At 37.2% G+C, this 18,842-nt stretch overlaps 1 protein-coding gene across 1 annotated transcript in view; it reads right to left on the reverse strand.

Annotated features, from left to right (window-relative positions):
* Positions 1-18,842, reverse strand: part of LOC149318077 (serine/Arginine-related protein 53-like) — a 257,271-nt gene that overhangs the window by 125,834 nt on the left and 112,595 nt on the right. The gene's annotated exons all lie outside the window — the stretch shown is intronic.

An 18,842-nucleotide genomic window follows, 5' to 3' on the forward strand; every position in this document is an offset into this window, starting at 1 on the left:
TAATAATAATAATAATAATAATAATAATAATAACAACTTTTATTTCTATCCTGCTTTTTGTCGAGGCAATAAAAGTGACGTACAAAGATTAAAATACCTCAATATATACATAATCTCCCCCCCTTAAAAAAAGATTAAACAGTATAAGAGTAAAATTCAACAATTAAAAACCAAAACGATAACCAATACCAATAACACATGAGTAAAAGTATTAGAAATTGATGGTGCTTATGTCTTTTAATCCATTAGTACAGTTGGCCCTCGATATCTGTGGGGGATCCACTCCGGACTCCCACCACCCCGCAGATACCAAAATCCACGGATGCTCAAGTTCCATTGTCCCCCATAGCAGCATGTGCACATCGCTACGCCACCATTAGGTACAAAAGAACTTCAATGGTGGCATGTAATTGTGACCATGCCACCATTAGGGACAACCTGCATTGTCCCCAATGCCAGAACACAGAGAAGGAGGCACCACTGAGGGACCTTGCCCTCAGCAGCTGCCAGCCAGATGAGGACAGTGGGAGCCCCCAGCCACCTTACTTGCAGCTCTTCCTTCTCTGGTAGCAACACTCGGGCCGGACGAGATAAGGAGGGTAGGGGAACCTGAAGTCCCATTGTCTCTGCGGGTGGCATGGCCATGTCCACGTGTCACCACTGGAGACAATGTAAGCTTGCCATCCTCGGCTGCTTGAATCCACAGATGACAAGTCGGTGGAAACCAAGGGCCGACAGTTTGTCCTTTTGTGCTTGCTGTGTTCATGTTATTATTTTACTTATTTACATCCCGCCGTTCTCTCGATATGGGATTAGCTTCACAATGAAAAAAGATATTCGATGTCCCCTCCCGCCCCTCACCATTCCCTTCTCCTTTTGTGTCGTGTCTTTTTAGATTGTAAACCTGAGGGCAGGGAACCGTCTATTATCCTCTCTGTTGTAAGCTGCCCGGATTCCCAGTGATTGGGCAGCATAGAAATAAATCCTATTATTATTATTATTATGTAATGCAAATTGCAGGAAATGTTGTGGTGTTTTTTTTAAACCAACCATTTTTGGTGTCTGTTTTATGCTGGAGCGAAAATCTGATCAAGATTGCCTGTCTCAATCAAAGTCTGGTAAGTGGCAAGATTCTTACCCATATTCTTATTCCAATTCACCAAAACAATCACTTGCATATCCTTTGATACAAGTGGTGATTGTGAGGAATCTTACCTAAAACCATCATACATGTATTAGTTATTGGCTTCACTCCTACTGATAATCCTATTAAATCCACAGAATTTACGTAAGAGTTGAGTTTCCAGTTAACAATTCATTCAATGGTTCTCTTTAGCTGGAAGCACCAAATGGATTCAGCACCCTCTCTTACTTATAAACAAAGCAGATGGAATGTATATGTTTCTTATATATTCAATGCATTATAAGGAGTAAACTAAACCAGAATAAGCACTTACTGTTTTCTAAGTACTGTACAGATTTTAAGAAACAAGATGATTCCTGTCTATATGCTCAAAATGTGATAGACACACTATAGTATAATGGAATAAAAATGTGGAAGGAAGCAGAAAGCAAGCTTTGGAGCTACTCCTTCACAGGATAATGGATATAGGCTGATTAGCCTGGTTTAATTTGGGGGAAGCACAGGGTATAGAGTAGACTCTAATTGGTGTTAGAAAACAAGTCTATTCAAGAGTGACGTAGGACAAATATGTTAGGGAGAACTCTCCAGCCTTTTCCAAGATATTCCATTCCATTCTCCCTCCACCCCTTCTGCTTTTCTTTCTCGCTATAGTTATGTAATCAGAACTTAATGGCCATGCTTTGGTTCTCTTCCAACTTTTGGTTTTCCCCATCTTCTTTTGGGCGTCACCAAACCTTAGGCCCTAAACTTTTTATACCCTCCTTCTGTAGATAAATAGTACTGCTTTTGCTTTTTGAGACTAGCACTAAGGTCCAAAACACACTGGACAAATAATTCAGTTTGGGACTGCTTTAACTGCCCTGGCTCAATGCTAGGGAATTCTGGGAACTCTAGTTTTGTGAGAGACAGTTAGCCTTCTTTGTCAGAGAGTTCTGGTGCCACAGTAAACTGCAGTTCCCATGATTCCCTAGCATTGAGCCACGGCAATTAAAGTGGTCTCAAACTGGATTATTTCTGCTGTGTGTTTTGCACCTTAGAGAAGCAGGCTTAAACCTAATGTGTATGCTAACTGGATAGTAGTTTTGAGTTAAAATGGAACAAAAAAATGATGTGTCCTAGTGTATGAGCCACATTTTTTCATCATGTAGGTGACAGAGAACAAAAATATTGCAATAAAATAAGACATACTACTATCTATTTTACATTTTACATTTGCCAATTGGGGTTAATTTAGGAATGAGAGGAAAATCAGATATTTTTAGAGATAAAGAGTAAAGCTAAATTTTCTTTGCCAGAGATATAGATCTTTGATTATCTGGAAACAAACATATTTTCCTCCTGTTAACTTTGGTAACATAACTTGGAAGTAATATTATTTGTTCTCTATTGTATGCATATATTGTATCTTACAGACAAATATGGCCAACATTAACCATTCAAACAACTGGAACAGGCAAATCCAAAATATTACCACCAATTTGAAATTTCAGGACTAACTAGGCCTTATCTTTCCCCAATGTTGAATGTCTGAAATAGATCCTGCAGTGCTGACAAAGAGAGCAGCTACTGCTGCCTCCTAAGCAGGCAGTCACGTAGGCCTGTTACAGACAGCCAAAATGAAGCTGCTTCGAGTCACAGTGGAGATATGATGTTTCAATGATGCATGCGTCCTAAGAGTCCAGAAGTCGCACCAAAGCCACGCTCCAGCCCTAAGGACTGGAGCGTGGCTTTGGTGTGGCTTCTGGACTCTTAGGACACATGCATCATTGAAACACCATATCTCCACTGTGACTCGAAGCAGCTTTATTTTGGCTGTCTGTAATAGGCCATTGTTCTGACCACCAATGACCAATGAGAAACTACCAAGGCCAGGATGTTTGCTGACCAGGACTCTGCTACAGTAGTGTCAAATCTGTCACTAATCAAAGCTGCTGCAATAGTACTTCTGGTCTCTGATGCTAGAAAAGTTATGTGGAAAAAAGAAAGGCATCAGCAGAACTCATGAAAACCTTGGGATGGAGGGAAATCTTCATAGGCCTCACTGTATTCCTAACCATATCAATAGGGATATAAAAAAAAAAACCAAAAGTTTTGAATGACCTAATTCTAATTTAAATCATTTTCAATTACATTATCTTAATGACAAAGATGTGAATATGAATATTGCAGTGTAGATCCAATTTTCTTTTTTCATGAACAAACACAATATATAGTTATGTGCTACTGCTGTCAACAACCATTTTCATCATAAAGTTACAACTTGTGACACCTTAAAGATTAAACAGATTTATGGTGACACAACCTTTTGTAGCTTTAGTCCATGAATGCTTATGATACAATAAATCTGTTGGTCTTTAAGGTATCATAAGACACACTGGTGGTGCAACAGATTAACATGACTACCACTCTGGAATTTGCTACAAAGATTAATAGTGAAGTGGGCTCTACTTATTATGACACATCATTTCCAAGACTAGAAGTTGGCAGACACAGTATTTCAAAGAACATGAAAATGCTAACATGTGATTATATAAAATGGGGTGGATAACATGTAGCCATTTAACCCATTTTTAGTGACAGCTGCCACTGCCACTAAGTCACCTTTGGATATTTCAGTACAAAATATCTCAGGGGTCTGGAATAACTATGAAATGCTCTGTACCACCATTCCACAGGATTCTGGTAACTTTTCCCCCTCAGAGAGCTGCTGCAGTTGTCAGCATATTTTGGCAGCAATTTCAGCAACACAGACAACAAGCTAGACAATACAGCTGGTTTTAAGGGGTTCTAACCCTGGGAAGTTATCCACTCCTCATGTAAGCAATGGAAAATAATTTAAACAATTTGGTGAATGTTTGTTTATTTTATTTCATTTTTGCATTAAAATACTTCTAGCTTTTCTAAATCTTAATATTTATTATGTGATAATATTTGTAATAAATTGGTATTGGTATCTTCACTGTCTATCAGCTGCTAAATGCAGTGTCTTCTAATGGTGGAGTTAGCACATTTTAGACCCTTGATTATATAACTTTAGTATCCTTCTAGAAAGACACAAAACATATGTAGAGGCACTCACATTATTTCACATTTCAATATTAAAAAGGAACTATTGTCACACAAATTTCCCCCTTAATATCATTTGTGAGATCTCAACTCTCACAATCCATTCCTACAGAGAGACAACTTCCCTAAATTTTCTGCTTCACAAACTCATTCTTTCATCCCTCCCAAACTGCCCCCACAATTTTTAATTTCATTGTAGTTGCTACTGTTGTTGTATACCTTTCAGAGGTTTCTTGCCGTTCTTGCACTGAACTAAAGAAACAGTGTTTTGCGAGCTCTCCTTATCACTCTAATTTCTGTAGTAAAACTGCACTTTAAAAAACCCCTTTCTATCCCCTCTTCAGATGTGTCCCAGTCTTTTGTTTTTTCTTGGTAATGATCTTTTCCAGATCCATCATTTACCCCACTCGTGGTCATGATCTGCCCACAGAAGTCACCAGTTGTTACACTGACATACATACCTTTGAAGATTTCTTTTTACTGTTGAATCTGTACCAGGAGAAACCACTGGATTAGCACATGCAATGGAGGGTGGGAAAGGTGCACCTGATTCTGTCATTTTCTTCCAGTGTACTTCTGAATAACACATGGCAGGCTGGTGGCTGTTGCTTCACCCCAAAACAGTAATGTGGTATGGATAAGCACAGATGAATGAAGGCATAATGGCGAGAAGGAGGTGACAGATTATGGTATACAGATTGTCCAGTAAATTCCATGGCTACTACCATAAACATGCTGAGGAATGCTGAGAGGAGGACAGCTTCTCTATCCAATGATAGAGAATGCCAAATTCATTTTAACACTACAATCTTCCAAATTAATAGCAGTGATTATCTTTATTTGACCAAAAGAATAAACACCAGCAGCTGAAACTGCTGGAGGCAGCAAATACAAGTGCTTGAAGTGCCCTGTCCCCATTGATGCTGAGGCAGACCGTAAACAACTTTCCTCAAGTTCATGGCTAATGGTGCCAACTGGTTCCTTCTGCCTCCTCCTCAATGAAGGAAAGAGCTTTTGACCATGGAATATGTTATTAAGTATCAAGGTTCATAGAATCGTAGAATAATAGAGTTGGAAGAGACCTTAACATACACACACACTCTGCCATATTGCACTGATGTGTGTTTTTATTCTGAGCTACCTTGGGAGCCAATGTTGGCTGAAGTACACAAATATACAGTAATATATAACAAATGCATTAAAATAATTCCATTAATTTCATTTGCTTTGTTTAAATAAAACATAATGTAATTACTTTTAAACTGTTGTATGACTGGGTTCTTCCGTATTTTCTGTGTTGTACTGTATTGACTCATCTTTTAACAATTGATTCAATAGGTCTCATAAGGATTACGAAGAGAATTCAAGCCAAACATACTGTATGTGGTTTTGGGAGTTTACATTTACATTTTGATAACAAGATATTAATTTTGCTTAAGGTAAAAAAAAAGGTATTGGATAGTATTGAAAAATTCTAAATCTTTTCTTGTATATTTCCATAGATACTTTCATATTGCACCTACAAATACTCTATCTTGCCTGCTAGGAAAAAATGACAAAAGCAATTGCTGCCCAAAACATTACCTGTTTGCATTAAAATAAGAATACAATTTGTCTCCCTTCATTTTTTCCCCAAAGTGCGAAAAAGTTTTGCTGTAACTTTCTGCATTTTTAAATTAGAGGCAGGGATACAAAATATGAACTCAGCCTCATTATTGGTGATATGGCTATTTTTGTTTAAAACTCTACAACAGTAGGGAATTTAAAGCTATGGAGCTATATCTGGTTAGAAAATTAATTTTTAAGAATCAAAAACTCTGAATAATTCATTTCCCCACAGAAACACACAAGCAGTTATAAAAGAAATTCCCAGTTCAGTGTTAGACAAAGGCTAGACAAATAACCTGGTACACTAGTTGGCCTAAATTTACAAAATAATCTATAATTAAACTACTTTTTAACCTACAAAGTCATTACCATGGGCTTAGCAGGATGGAAATGGTACAAATATTATGCATCACACCAGCCCAAAAGAATACCGTGCCACATTTATTTTTTTCTTTTGTTATTATTATTATTAACCTTTATTTATAAAGCGCTGTAATTTACACAGTAAATGTTACTAGTACATTGCTTCAGCAGCAAAACAATAAAACATTTACATGGCAAAATAGCATGAATTAAAATTGCTAAACTCAATAGCTCCTGAATAAAAACAATTTAGGAAACACTAATCAAAACAATTATCATGTTAAAGTGGGAAATGTATTTAATTAATACATAATCTGACAATCTCTAAATGTGAACAAAAATGTTTAAAAGGACCGCCACATTTTCCCCATGGATGAAAAACAAGACATCGACAAAAAACATGCCAAAGCCTTCTTAAACGTCTGCTAATACTTCAATATAGTAACATTTTAAAAGTACAGTATGTATGAGCTACCCAATTTATCTTATGACCCCTTAATATTACATAAAATACATGTCAAAAATATTATAAACAGTTTTCATTGTTCTATAATCAGGCACATATATACTTTCCAGTATAGTATGAACACTAACTAGATTTCTCCTAGTGAAACAAAAGGGCTCCTAGTGAGCAGAGATGTGATAAATAAATACTTTAAATAAATAATAAAATAAGATTACGCCTCATCAATAACATATTTTTAGTATAAACTGCATTCTTTTGGGACTGCACTAGGAATTCACTTTCCCGTGGTTTTTTTATCCTCTTAGATCAACTACTGCAATGACCCACATGTCGAATTTCCTTCAATGAAGCTTCAACTATGCAGAATGCTGCAGCCTGCTCAGTTTCAGAAGGCAAGATCATAATAACCTAATGCTACAGCAATTGCTCTGGTGGCCAGTTAAGTAACAGGCACAATTCACAGTGCTCCTTCCCACGCTTAGAGCTCAACACAGTACAGGACCTACATGCCTGAGAGATCAAATTTCTTAAGTATAAATAAGCCCTTTCAATGTTTTTGTATCACAGACTGCACTGTGTTGCTGATGTCTTCCTTACATGAAGTCATCCCAGCGATTTTGCTCGACCTGGGACCTTTACCAAATATGCTTCTCTGTATCTTCAATAAAAGCATCACCCAAATGATAGTGTGCCTCCTCTGAAGGAATGGCTGAATGTGTTGGATGAGGAAAAACAAACTGAAGCTGAATCTAGATGAGATGGAGGTGCTTTCTGTCAAGGGTTCTAACCTGGATTTGGAGGTGTGTCAACCAGTTCTGGATTGGTTTACACTTTTCATGGAAGACTGTGTCCACAGCATGAGGATATTCCTGCATCTGTCACTCCAAATTACAGCTCAGATAGATGTGACAGCCAGGAATGCTAACTATTAGCTTTGGCTGTTAAGCCAGCTGCACCTCTTCCTAGAGCTGGAAGATTTATGATGGTAGACCACACTCGGATAACCTCAAGGTAAGGTAAGAAAAATAGTAGTAGTAGTAGTGATGATGATGATGATGATGATGATGATGATGATGACAATGATGTTATGGAGAGGCCAAACAACAATAAATACAATAGTTTTTTGTAGGGTTTTAAGGCTATGTGGCCGTGTTCTGAAAGGGTTTATTCCTGACATTTCACCAGCATCTGTGGCTGACATCTTCAGAGAATACTGGCATGGGAGTGAGTGGGGTATATATATACTATGTGGCCCTCGTTTGAGAGGTGATTTACATGTTAATCTCTGTGTTGATCCGTTGTTGAATGGCACGGCCTCAGGGTGTCCATTTAATTAAAGATCCACTGTCTGCTGGAAAATCCCCCTGACCCTGGGTGGTTTTCATTTGCATGGGCTGGGTCTTGATTCTGGTGTTTTTCAGGAATAAACTCTTCCAGAACATGGCCACATAGCCCGAAAACCTCACAAAAAACAATAGATTCCGGCCGTGAAAGCCTTCAACTTCACAATAAATACAATAAATAATTCAGAGGGGATGAAATACAAAGTTTTAAAACTGTTCATTACTACTAAAGCCAACAATAAACATGGAACAGACTATATTACAAAGACAATTAACTGAAGCTGAGCATCACTTTAGATCACATCGCTTTGAAAAACTTAATGTACGATACTGGCAAACCAGTTATTGCTTAAGTGAACTCTGAAAGGACACCCTGGTATAATACATCAGCAATATCACATCAGACAAAATCTATAGAAGAAATACCAACAAAATAATGTTTGCACAATAACATTACAAACAGCAGTCAAATGAATATTTTAATAATTCATGTGATCAGATTACTTGGGATTTAAGTGCATTAACAGCATGTGGAAGTGATAGCCACAAATGGAAGAGGTTCTTAAAGAAACAAATTTTATGAACCACAAGGCGAAATTCCTAAATGTGTAGTGATTACGTTAGAAAATTAATGATTTATTTTCTTCCTAAATTGTTATCATTCAGCATCCCAAAATTTTGTAACTCCATAAGTTTCACCATGCAATACATACAATCTCCAAACATCATTTCCATCCGTAGGGAATCATTTCATGTCCTCCAATAAAAAAATGGGCAAAGTTCAGCTCTTCAGATGTTGATGGACCACAGTTCTCAGTATTTTTTACCATTATCTATGTTAGATAGAGTTGATAGAAGTTACAATGCAACAACATCTAGCGGGTCACATTATGCCGCCACCACTATAGACTATAACAAATTTTGCCACAATAACTTTAAAATGTCTGGGGAGGTTTCCACCCCTACTAAAAACTTGATTTATTTCACTAAAAGGCCTTGTTATTCAGTGGTAGTGTTTGAATGGTACACTAAACCATGCAACACCAAACCTTCCTCCATATTTTTGTACTACTCACTGAAATACCTTGTCCTAATATAGAATATGAGGACTGGGTAATAGTTATTCTGTTTTGAGGGACCCAATGTCCTACTTTTCCTCTTTTATTTTTATTTTTCCTGTTTAAAAATGGTGCACTCTATTATGTTGCATCTAACATTTTCAGTTACAAAACCAAAACATTTAAGGTGAAATTAGTTTTAGTTTCAGATGAGCATTGGAGAACGTTGTTTCTAAAAATGTAAACTGAATGCTAACATTTTCAGCACTGGCTTTTGAAAACCTAAATCCATGCTCTGTTCTTCCAACACATATGTACATACAGTCCATTGTGACATTCCACACACAACTTTAAAGTACAAGTACTGGCTATTTCTAACTCTTTCAGTACCAATAAAGATCATTAATAATTTTACTAGGAAAGATATGCTGCTTAGCTTAGAAACAGCTTTTAGCAGCCCCTGTTGGTGGTTATTGATTAACATGTTACAAAGAGAATGCCTACATTGCTGAAAGGCAGTAACTGTACACAAACCACTGATGGGCTAACAAGCTATTAATGACAGTCTGTAACTCAACACTTAAAATGGTCAGATGTCTTTTCTTGACCACAAGGACAAACTGGTCATCATTCTAAAATGTCAGAGTAGAAAAGGCTGAAAGAGATCATTCATTTCATTTAGAAAAAGCCACAGGTAAGACTCCACAATCATTAATGGAAAGGAAAATTGGATAATGACACTTAACCTGCCACAACTCTTACAATTCATTAAGTATTACAGCTCAAAGAACAAGAAAAAATGACTGTGGTCAAACAATAATACTTATACTAATCTTAATATCATTCAAATTTCCCTGCAAGTCAGAAGTTCTTACTTTTGATTTTAATATATTAACACAGTTCTTCATCTCTAGAGCCCATGAATTCACCTCTAAAACCCTACTGGGATGATTTTCTCAAATGCAAGTTTAAACTTGAGGAAATGACACTTGAAAACATCCTTATACAAGTTAAATGGCTGTTTCTTCATAGCCCTGCTGACAGAAAACCAGTTCCCTGAAAGCCAACCCTGCACCAGAAGCATTATGTTATAATTTATGTTATGGTACTAAAAAAAAGTCCCCTTTTCTTTTAACTTTGTTTTACTACTGAGCGATGGTATGGGCTATTTTACTATGAACAGATCTTCAATTAAGTAGAATCTTAAGAATTTTAACTTTGCAAATGATGGTGCCATTACAGTTTCCATGCCATTATTTGTAATGTCTAGAGCTTTATTAATTTTACAGAAAGATCTGAGAATTCGCAGACAATTAAAGTCTATAATTGTAAGCTTCTACTATTGTAAGCTTCAATATATGCAGATGATAATTTATTTGGTTAAAAAAAACTGATATTCCTGTTAATCCTAATTCTATAATGTCTACACACATGCAAAAAACTACTAGTCAGTTATCCCAAGTATTCACATTTTCTGCAATCACTCAACCTAGCCAAGAGAATTTAAGTTTGTACTATTTTAAAATATTTTGTTTGATTATTTTAAAGAATGGAGACTTCTTTGAGTAGCCATCTTGTTTCTGTGCCCTAATACAAATGGGCTTCTTCCACCTGTGCAGAAATTCAAATGTAATGTTCTACAGTTTGGGGGACTCTCCCATCTACCACGCATGTCCAAGGTCACCAAGTTACTTCCTCCAGTTTCAAAGTACACCAAAAAGTAAACAGGGACCTGAATGAAAAGTGAAGCAGGTTGGATTGTGGGGCAGCATAGATGACCCCTCAGAAAACCACAGTTGCAGGTAAGCAATGTTTTCTTCCTCTTCGGTGACTCTATGCCTCATACAAATGGGTAAATATGAAGCTTAGCAGGGTTAGGGCACTGGAGAATAGCAGAAAGAACAACATGACCAAATTGTACATCTGCTCTAGTTATGCATCTATAGTGCTATATAAATGTTCCAAAAAGCTTCCAAGAAGATTCTTGTGGGGCCAAGACATGCTCGTACAGAAAAGCCTTGAGACAACACTCTCTATTCCATCTAGCCTGCAGTGTGAAAGCAGCACAGTGCACACACGAGGTGAAAACATGAGACTTGCTCAAAAACTAAAGGCACTTCAAGTGCGCATCCTGACCTGGAATCGTCACACCTCATTCAATACACTCCTTAAAAGAATCCTCTTTTTTCCACTTTCACAACTGCATCCAAATCTTGAAAATCTTCTTTGGACTCTGCCAATCATCAGAAATCTACAACTATTTCAATACCAATGTTATCCTTGATACTATCACTGATCTTAATTCTGATACAGGTCCTGATATCCAACAGTGCTTTCAGCATCAGTGGTGTTCTCTGCATGAACAATCTCTTCAACACTTACTTTATTTAAACAATTTCTTATGTCATCCCCATCGACTACTGGTGTATTGGTAGCAAGAGATTCAGGTGGTAAATGGGGCCAACACAAGAGAGTGTTCATATGAAGTCAGTGTTAAGAGATTGTCCATACAGAGAGGGCCTTGGTGCTGAAAGTGCTGTCAATTCTTAAGACATCTTAGGGGTTATGCAGACTGGCAGCTTGAGTGGCCTGAGGCCACTCCAGTGCTGGTCGCCTCCCGATCAGTGTGGAACTGTGACAACCCAGTCCCGATTTGGGCTGCTACTGCAGTCCCAAACAGAATGCTGGCAAAGAGTGAACTTTCTCTGCTCTTTGCCTGGCTGGCTTTTTCTGGCCAGGCACACTCTCCACATGGCTTCCAGCCGCTCTGAGGGCATGCGTTATCTGCATGCCCTGCTCACAGAACAGCTAGTAACCGCTTTTTCTTGCCTGTCTGTTTCAGGCCCTAGTTGATATCAAGATCTGTTGCAGTATCAAGATGGGTATCAGTATCAAGGGTAATATTAGTATTTAAGTAGTGGTAGACTTCTGATGATCAGTAAAGTCCATACAAGATTTTCAAGATTTGGATGAAATTGTGAAAGCAGAAAAAAGAGGCTTTTGAGTAGAAGCCTGGTCTGTGACTTGAAGTGACTGCTCCCAACAATGAAATTTAAGTCATGAAACTTGATTCTTTAAAGCAGGAGTAGGGAACCTACAGTCCTCTAGGTTCTGATAAACTATTATTCCCATCATGCCTCACCACCAGCCAAGCTGAAGGAAGTTTTAGCCAAGCTCATAAGGGTTTGGTTGTAGCTTCTCTACTTATTATTATTAATATTATTATTATTATACTGTATTTATGAAGCGCTGTAGATGTACACAGTGCTGTACAAAAAGTCAATAAAATCGAAGACTATATAAAGCCTGCCCATGGCATACAATCTAAAGGATAATAATAAATAGATAAAACAATAGATAATATTATAAGATAGAACTGAGTAAAAAGGAAGCAAGTTAAAAACATCAAATATAAAATATTGAATCAAATATTAAAAACAACCAGATAACAATCACAGACTCCCTGGGAACGCTTCCCTAAACAATACGGTCTTTAACTGAGTTTCAAAACTGGTTAGAGAAGTGATGAGCCATGCTTGTGGGGGAGGAGGTTCCAGGAGTGAGGGGCAGCAAGTGAGAAGGGACAAATCCGGGATGGGGCAGTGGAAATCCTAGGCTGGGACAGGAGACCCTGACTACCAGAGCGGAAGGCACGAGTGGGGATATAAGGAGAAAGAAGTTCAGCTAAATAAGGAGGGGCCAGCCCATGCAGGGCTTTAAAAGTCAGCAACAGAAGTTTGTACTGGATACGGAAGAGGAAGGAGAGCCAGTGAAGGGACGACAATAGAGGAGAAACATGGTCAAAACGACGAGCGAGTGAAATAATATGTGCAGCTGAATGCTGGACAGAAATTAATGGGCAGAGATGAGAGAGAGGAAGCCCTGCCAGATACTACATGTCCATGCAGAGAGGGCCAAATGTAGCATCACATAAGAGGAGAAGCTGCAACCAAGCCCTCATGAGCTTGGCTAAAACTTCTTTCAGCTTGGTTGGTGGTGAGGCATGATGGGAACAGTAGTTTGTCAGAATCTGGAGGGCCATAGGTTCCTCACTCCTGCTTTAAAGCTTGAGAAGTGAGTCCTCTAGAAATGGAACATTGTTGAACTAAGTGTCCTTCACCAAGGCAATAAAGACTCTGAGAATGCCCATTAAGCAATGAAACTTTGCATTCACAGGTGGAACAAAGTTTAAATTGGATGAGCAGTAACCCACCACAAATAGAAGAATGGATGATAAAGACACAAGAAATGAAGGAAATGGACAGATTGACAAAACTGCTAAATAATAGATCTGAATTGGAATTAAATGATGAGTGGTTACCAATAGCACAGACATGGGGAAAGGTATTTGATATATAGAAAGATATTTTGATATAAATTTGATGTATGTGAAATGAGGAAAAATGTGTGTACATATTTTTGTTCTTTTTTTCTTTTTATTCAGAAATAGTTGTTTTTGTCAAATTGATTATAATAAGTATAAAAAAGTTGAGAATGTAAATAAGATTAAGATGTGAAATGAGCAAATCGAAATAAAAAATATAAAAAAATTAAAATTAAAATTAAAATAAAAAAAGAGAGAGAGAGAAGTTGAAGCCATAAAATAATGAAGAAGAGATGGGTCGAAGCCTGGAAGTAAAGGGAAAGATTTTTTGAAGCAGTAGTGTGAGAGAAAATGAAAGATAAGAAAGATAAGTAGACAGAAGATGAAAGGGAAGAAGCTACTTACACAGGAGAACACTAATAAAGATGTCACTCTGTCAGTGGATGAGTAGAAACTGAGGGGAGTAAGCCTGACAGTCTTGGACATGGGTTGGGTAGGGGTGGGGTGGGGTGGATCCCACCAAGGTATCCAGCTCTAGAACATTCTGAATGAGTTTCTGCACAACCTCAAGAACCTCGTTTCTATGAGGCAGAGAGATCACATAGAAAAACTCTCCATTAATTAAAAAAATAAACAAAATAGTTAAAAATAGGGCAAATTAAAACTCCCTTGACTAGGTTGAGTGACTGGAGCAAAAATTCAGATACATAGCCATTTCAGTCTAGAATATCAGTAAGCAAAGAGATCTTGTAGCACTTTTGAGTCTAACTGTGTAGGAGAAGTTGTAGCATAAGCTTTTATAGACTTGGTCTACTTCCTCAGATGTATGAACAAAAAATGGTGGGCTATGTTTAGTTTTTTAAAATATTGCCAACTCCTTTTCCTTATTCAAGTTTGTCCTACTGACAAAAGATAAATGTGGGGTTCAGTAATAAGCATTTTTTAAAAATAGGATTGCAAAATTAGCATTTTAAAAATACACTTTGGAAAATTGTGAGTTCAGCTGCATATTATAATGACTTTTAAGTGAGACATCTTATCAAATTCATGTGGAAGGATAATGATAATGTTTAGACCTACTACAATTTGTTATATAATTTGGATTGGCTAGTAAGGTTGTCTTATCCTTTTCTCTGTCATCCTTTCTTAATTGATGCAGATAAATTTAAATTGTTTGAGGAGTCAGAAGGAAAAACATTATATATCATAGTTGTGACATTTTCTATAACAATTAGTCTATCTAGATTGAAACTGTGAGAACAACTTGGTTATGTTGATGTTTCATGAAGCAAATATCACATTATCCACTTTGTAGATCTTCCAATTATAAAAGCGTTGGCACTATAAACACAGAGTAGTTTGGGAGGGGAAAATGTAAATGTGTAAACATTACAGCAAACTAGTTTGAAACATCATTTACAGCAAAATAGTTTAAAAGATTTTGGAATTGAAACCAAGAAAAGATTTTGGGATGCTTTGTGATTTAAACCTCCATTATAATCCATCTCCTGGTTTTTGGGGGAACATAGTTAGAAGGTTCTTCATAGATGGTATTTAACATGTGAGATTTAATTATATTGTTGTTGTTTGGTGCCTTCAAGTCATTTCCAACTTACGGTGGCCCTATGGAAAACTTACTATGGGATTTTCTTGGCAAGATTTGTTCAGAAGGGTTGCCATTTGCTTCATCTGAGACTGAGATAGTGGGTTGCCATGGCTGATTGAGGGATTCAAAGCCTGGTCTCTAGAGTCATTGTACAATTATTAAACTACTCTACCACACTGGTTAATTATATTAAATCTAATTTAAATGGATTATAATGCATGGTTGGTTGGTTGGTTGGTTGGTTATTTATTTGTTTATTTATTTATTGGGTTTACACCTTGCCTTTCTCCTGAGATGGGATTCAAGGTGCCTTGTGATGATCTTGGCATTTAATGTGTGGTGGTTTTGTCTACAGATAGAAAGCTCCTAGACATATGTTTTTCGCACAAATGAACTTAATTACAGGATATTCTTTATAATTGACCTTCGTCATTGTTTTCAATGAAGATCCATCTAATAAGCATAAAAGTTAATTAGTTGTATGTGTGTAGGACTAGGTTTAGAAATTGCCATAGATTGGGAAGAAGTACCTAATGTATTTTTGGACAATTAGAGAGAAAGGTTATAGAATTTTACTCTGATGGAAAAACTGACAACTCAGTTGAAAATTCTGAATGGCTTACAAATAAACAATCATTTGCTCTCCATTTATTTAGCAAGGCAATAACAGCTCTGTTATTACAGTGGGCCTTTGGTATCCAGTTTGATTCCAGGGGCCCCTGTAGATACCAAAATCCTTGCATGCTCAAGTCTCATTAAATACAGTGGCATAGTAAAATGGGGTCCCCTAAATAAAATAGCAAAATCAAGGTTTGTTTGTTTTTTGAATATATATTATATTATATTATATTATATTATATTATATTATATTATATTATATTATATATTCAAGCTGTGGGTGATTGAAACTGTTGATAAGGAATCCATAAATACAGAGGCTGTATTTATCCTTCAAAGTCACCTGCAAAACCTTTGGAAAGATGTGCTCTCCTCTTAAGTTTAGACCAACAAACAGATGCTGTAATTTCCTTTTTTTATTTTACTTTTTTTAAAAGTAAGGTTTTTGTTTCTCTTGTTGATGTCATTTAATGTAATGCTATTTTGATTTTTGATGTAATGTTATGTACACTTTTTGTACTTGCATTATACATAAAATATTAATATTTCTAAAAGGAACATATTCTTAAAATTAGCTTATCAAACTTCAATGACACCTGAAAATTTTTGCAATTCCTTCAGTTTTTGTTTAAATTAAAAGGGAGAAAAAGGGTATACAAAGCAAAACTGCTTATCATCCCACAACAGTTGTTGTTGATCGCAGCAGTGCTGACCAGTTAGTGGGGAGCAGAGGACTTTCACATTCAAATAGCCACTCCTTTTTGTGCCAGCAAAAAGATGGCTTTTCCACCCCATTGTGCCAGGAAGCCGGCTTTAAGGTACTCCGGTAGCATGCGGCATATAAACACCGTACCACTGGAGCACCCGGAAGCCAGCCCCTATGTAAATGGCCAGGTGGCTTGAAGCAGGCTTCCAGGCATCTTGGGGGCATGCTTTCTCTGCACACCACACCCCAAGCCAACAGGCTTTTTATGTGGGTCTGTTCCAGCTCTTAGTGTGAAATATCCAAGTAAACAGAAATTTAACGAAACTTATCTAAGCCAGTCAACCTCAACATAACCAATATAAATAATCAATACAAATACAGTTGGCCCTCCTTATCCATGGATTTTTTATACACGGATTCAAGCATTCACGGCTTGAAAATATTAAAAAAAAAGTATAAATTCCAAGTATCAAACCTTGATTTTCCCATTTTATATAAGGGACACCATTTTGCTATGCCATTGTATTTAATGGGACTTGAGAGTATCCACAGATTTTGTTATTCACGGGGGTTCCTGGAACCAAACCCCAGCGGATAACAAGGACCCACTGTATAATCAGATTAAAACATAGAAAAAACAGCTATTGAGCAAGAAGAAAACATTTTCACTTGTTCAAGGGGGGAGGGCTGTCAGATATCAATCAACATTTTAATACTGAACAATATGTGCCATTTCTGTGGACTCCCTGTACATCAGGAACAACTATTAAGAGGGCATGAAGCACTGAAGTGGGAGAAGTGAGAGGAAAATTCATTTGAATTAAGGAAATGCATCCTAGACTTTTTCCATGCTAGTGCTGCTGTTGTTGTTGTTCATTTCTAAAGCGCTGTAAATGTACACAGTGTTGTACATACAAATGATCAAATCAATAAAAATAAAACCTACCAATGGCGTACAATCTACAAAATACATATAAAACAATAGGTAATAATATAAAATAGAACTGGTTAAAATAAGGAAGCAACAATTAAAAACATCAGCATCAACTCTCCATTCAAATCACACGGTGACTGGGAACGCTTCCCTAAACAGGATAGTCTTCAACTCAGATTTAAAAGTGGTCAAAGAAGTAATGACTCGTGTTCGTGGGGGAAGAAGGTTCCAAGAGTGAGGGGCAGCAAGTGAGAAGGGACGAATCCAGGACAGGGCTGTGGAAATCCTAGGCTGGGACAGCAGACCTTGACTACTAGAATGGAGGGTACGAGTGGAAGTGTAAAGAGAAAGAAGTTCAGATAAATAAAGAGGCGCCAGCCCATGCAGGGCTTTAAAGGTCAACAACAGAAGCTTATACTGAATATGGAAGGGAAAGGGGAGCCAGTGAAGGGATAATAATAAAGGAGAAACGTGGTCAAAGTGGCTATGCGTGCCGCTGAATGCTGAACTGAAATTAAAGGATGAAGATGAGCGAGAGGAAGCCCTGCCAGAAAGAGATTACAGTAATGTTGTTGGGAGACCACCAGAGCGTGGACTACAGTCTTGGTGGTAGAGACCGAGAGAAATGGATGGATTTTGGCAATGTTGTAAAGAAAAAATCTACAGGCTTTGGCTGTGGCCTGGGTGTGGAGGATGAAAGACAGAGAGGAATCAAAAGTGAAACCAAGACTGCGGGCTTCCTGGACAGGTCAAACAGAGCTGTTGTCGACAGAAACAGAAAAGGAGCATTGAAGGGAGGACTTAGGTGGAAAGACAAGAAGCTCCATCTTGGACATGTTGAGCTTCAAACGACGATGATGCATCCACTGGGAGACAGCTGGGAGACAAGATGAAACTTGCAGTTCAAGACTTGAAGAAAGGTCATGGGTGGAAAGATACAGCTGAGTGTCATCGGCATACAGATGATAGGAAAAACCAAAGGAGCGGATAAGTTTTCCTAGGGACAATGTGTAGTGAGAGAACAGTAGGGTACCCAAAACAGAGCCCAGAGGAACTCCAACAGACAGGGGAATGGAGGACGAAGTGACCACTCGTGACCACTGCAAAAGATCTGTCTGACAAATAAGATTTGAACCAATCAAGAACAGAGTTCGAGAACTCAAGGTCAGTACTGTTATGTATTTAACTACTTTTCTCATAATTATTACTAAAATATTACTCTTGATATATATCAAATTCATGTAATGCTAAATCAGAATTGCAATTTGCTTAATTAAGATATTTTTTCATTCAAAATATTATAAGAACAAAATATAATTTAAATAGATACATAATTCATAATATAAAGCCAAAATAAAAAAGTGAACTTCTTTGGAATTACTGAAATGCCATATTTGTTCATGCAAAATATGAATGCTTGTTTCCAAATACAAGTTTGTTGTTTTCAGATCAGAATATGCCAAAAATCCAACACCAAACAACTTTTGTTTATAATTAAGGCAACCATCAATCCAAGGATTATAACCCATTTTATTTCATCTCTACATCAAAAAAAGTAAATTAAAAAAATTAAAATCCCTTGAAACATGAGATAAATGAAAATGTA

Source organism: Sceloporus occidentalis, unplaced genomic scaffold (genome assembly GCF_023333645.1).
Source record: "Sceloporus occidentalis isolate IW3139 unplaced genomic scaffold, rSceOcc1.0.p SCAF_2, whole genome shotgun sequence".
In the NCBI taxonomy this organism is placed as follows: Eukaryota; Metazoa; Chordata; class Lepidosauria; order Squamata; family Phrynosomatidae; genus Sceloporus; species Sceloporus occidentalis.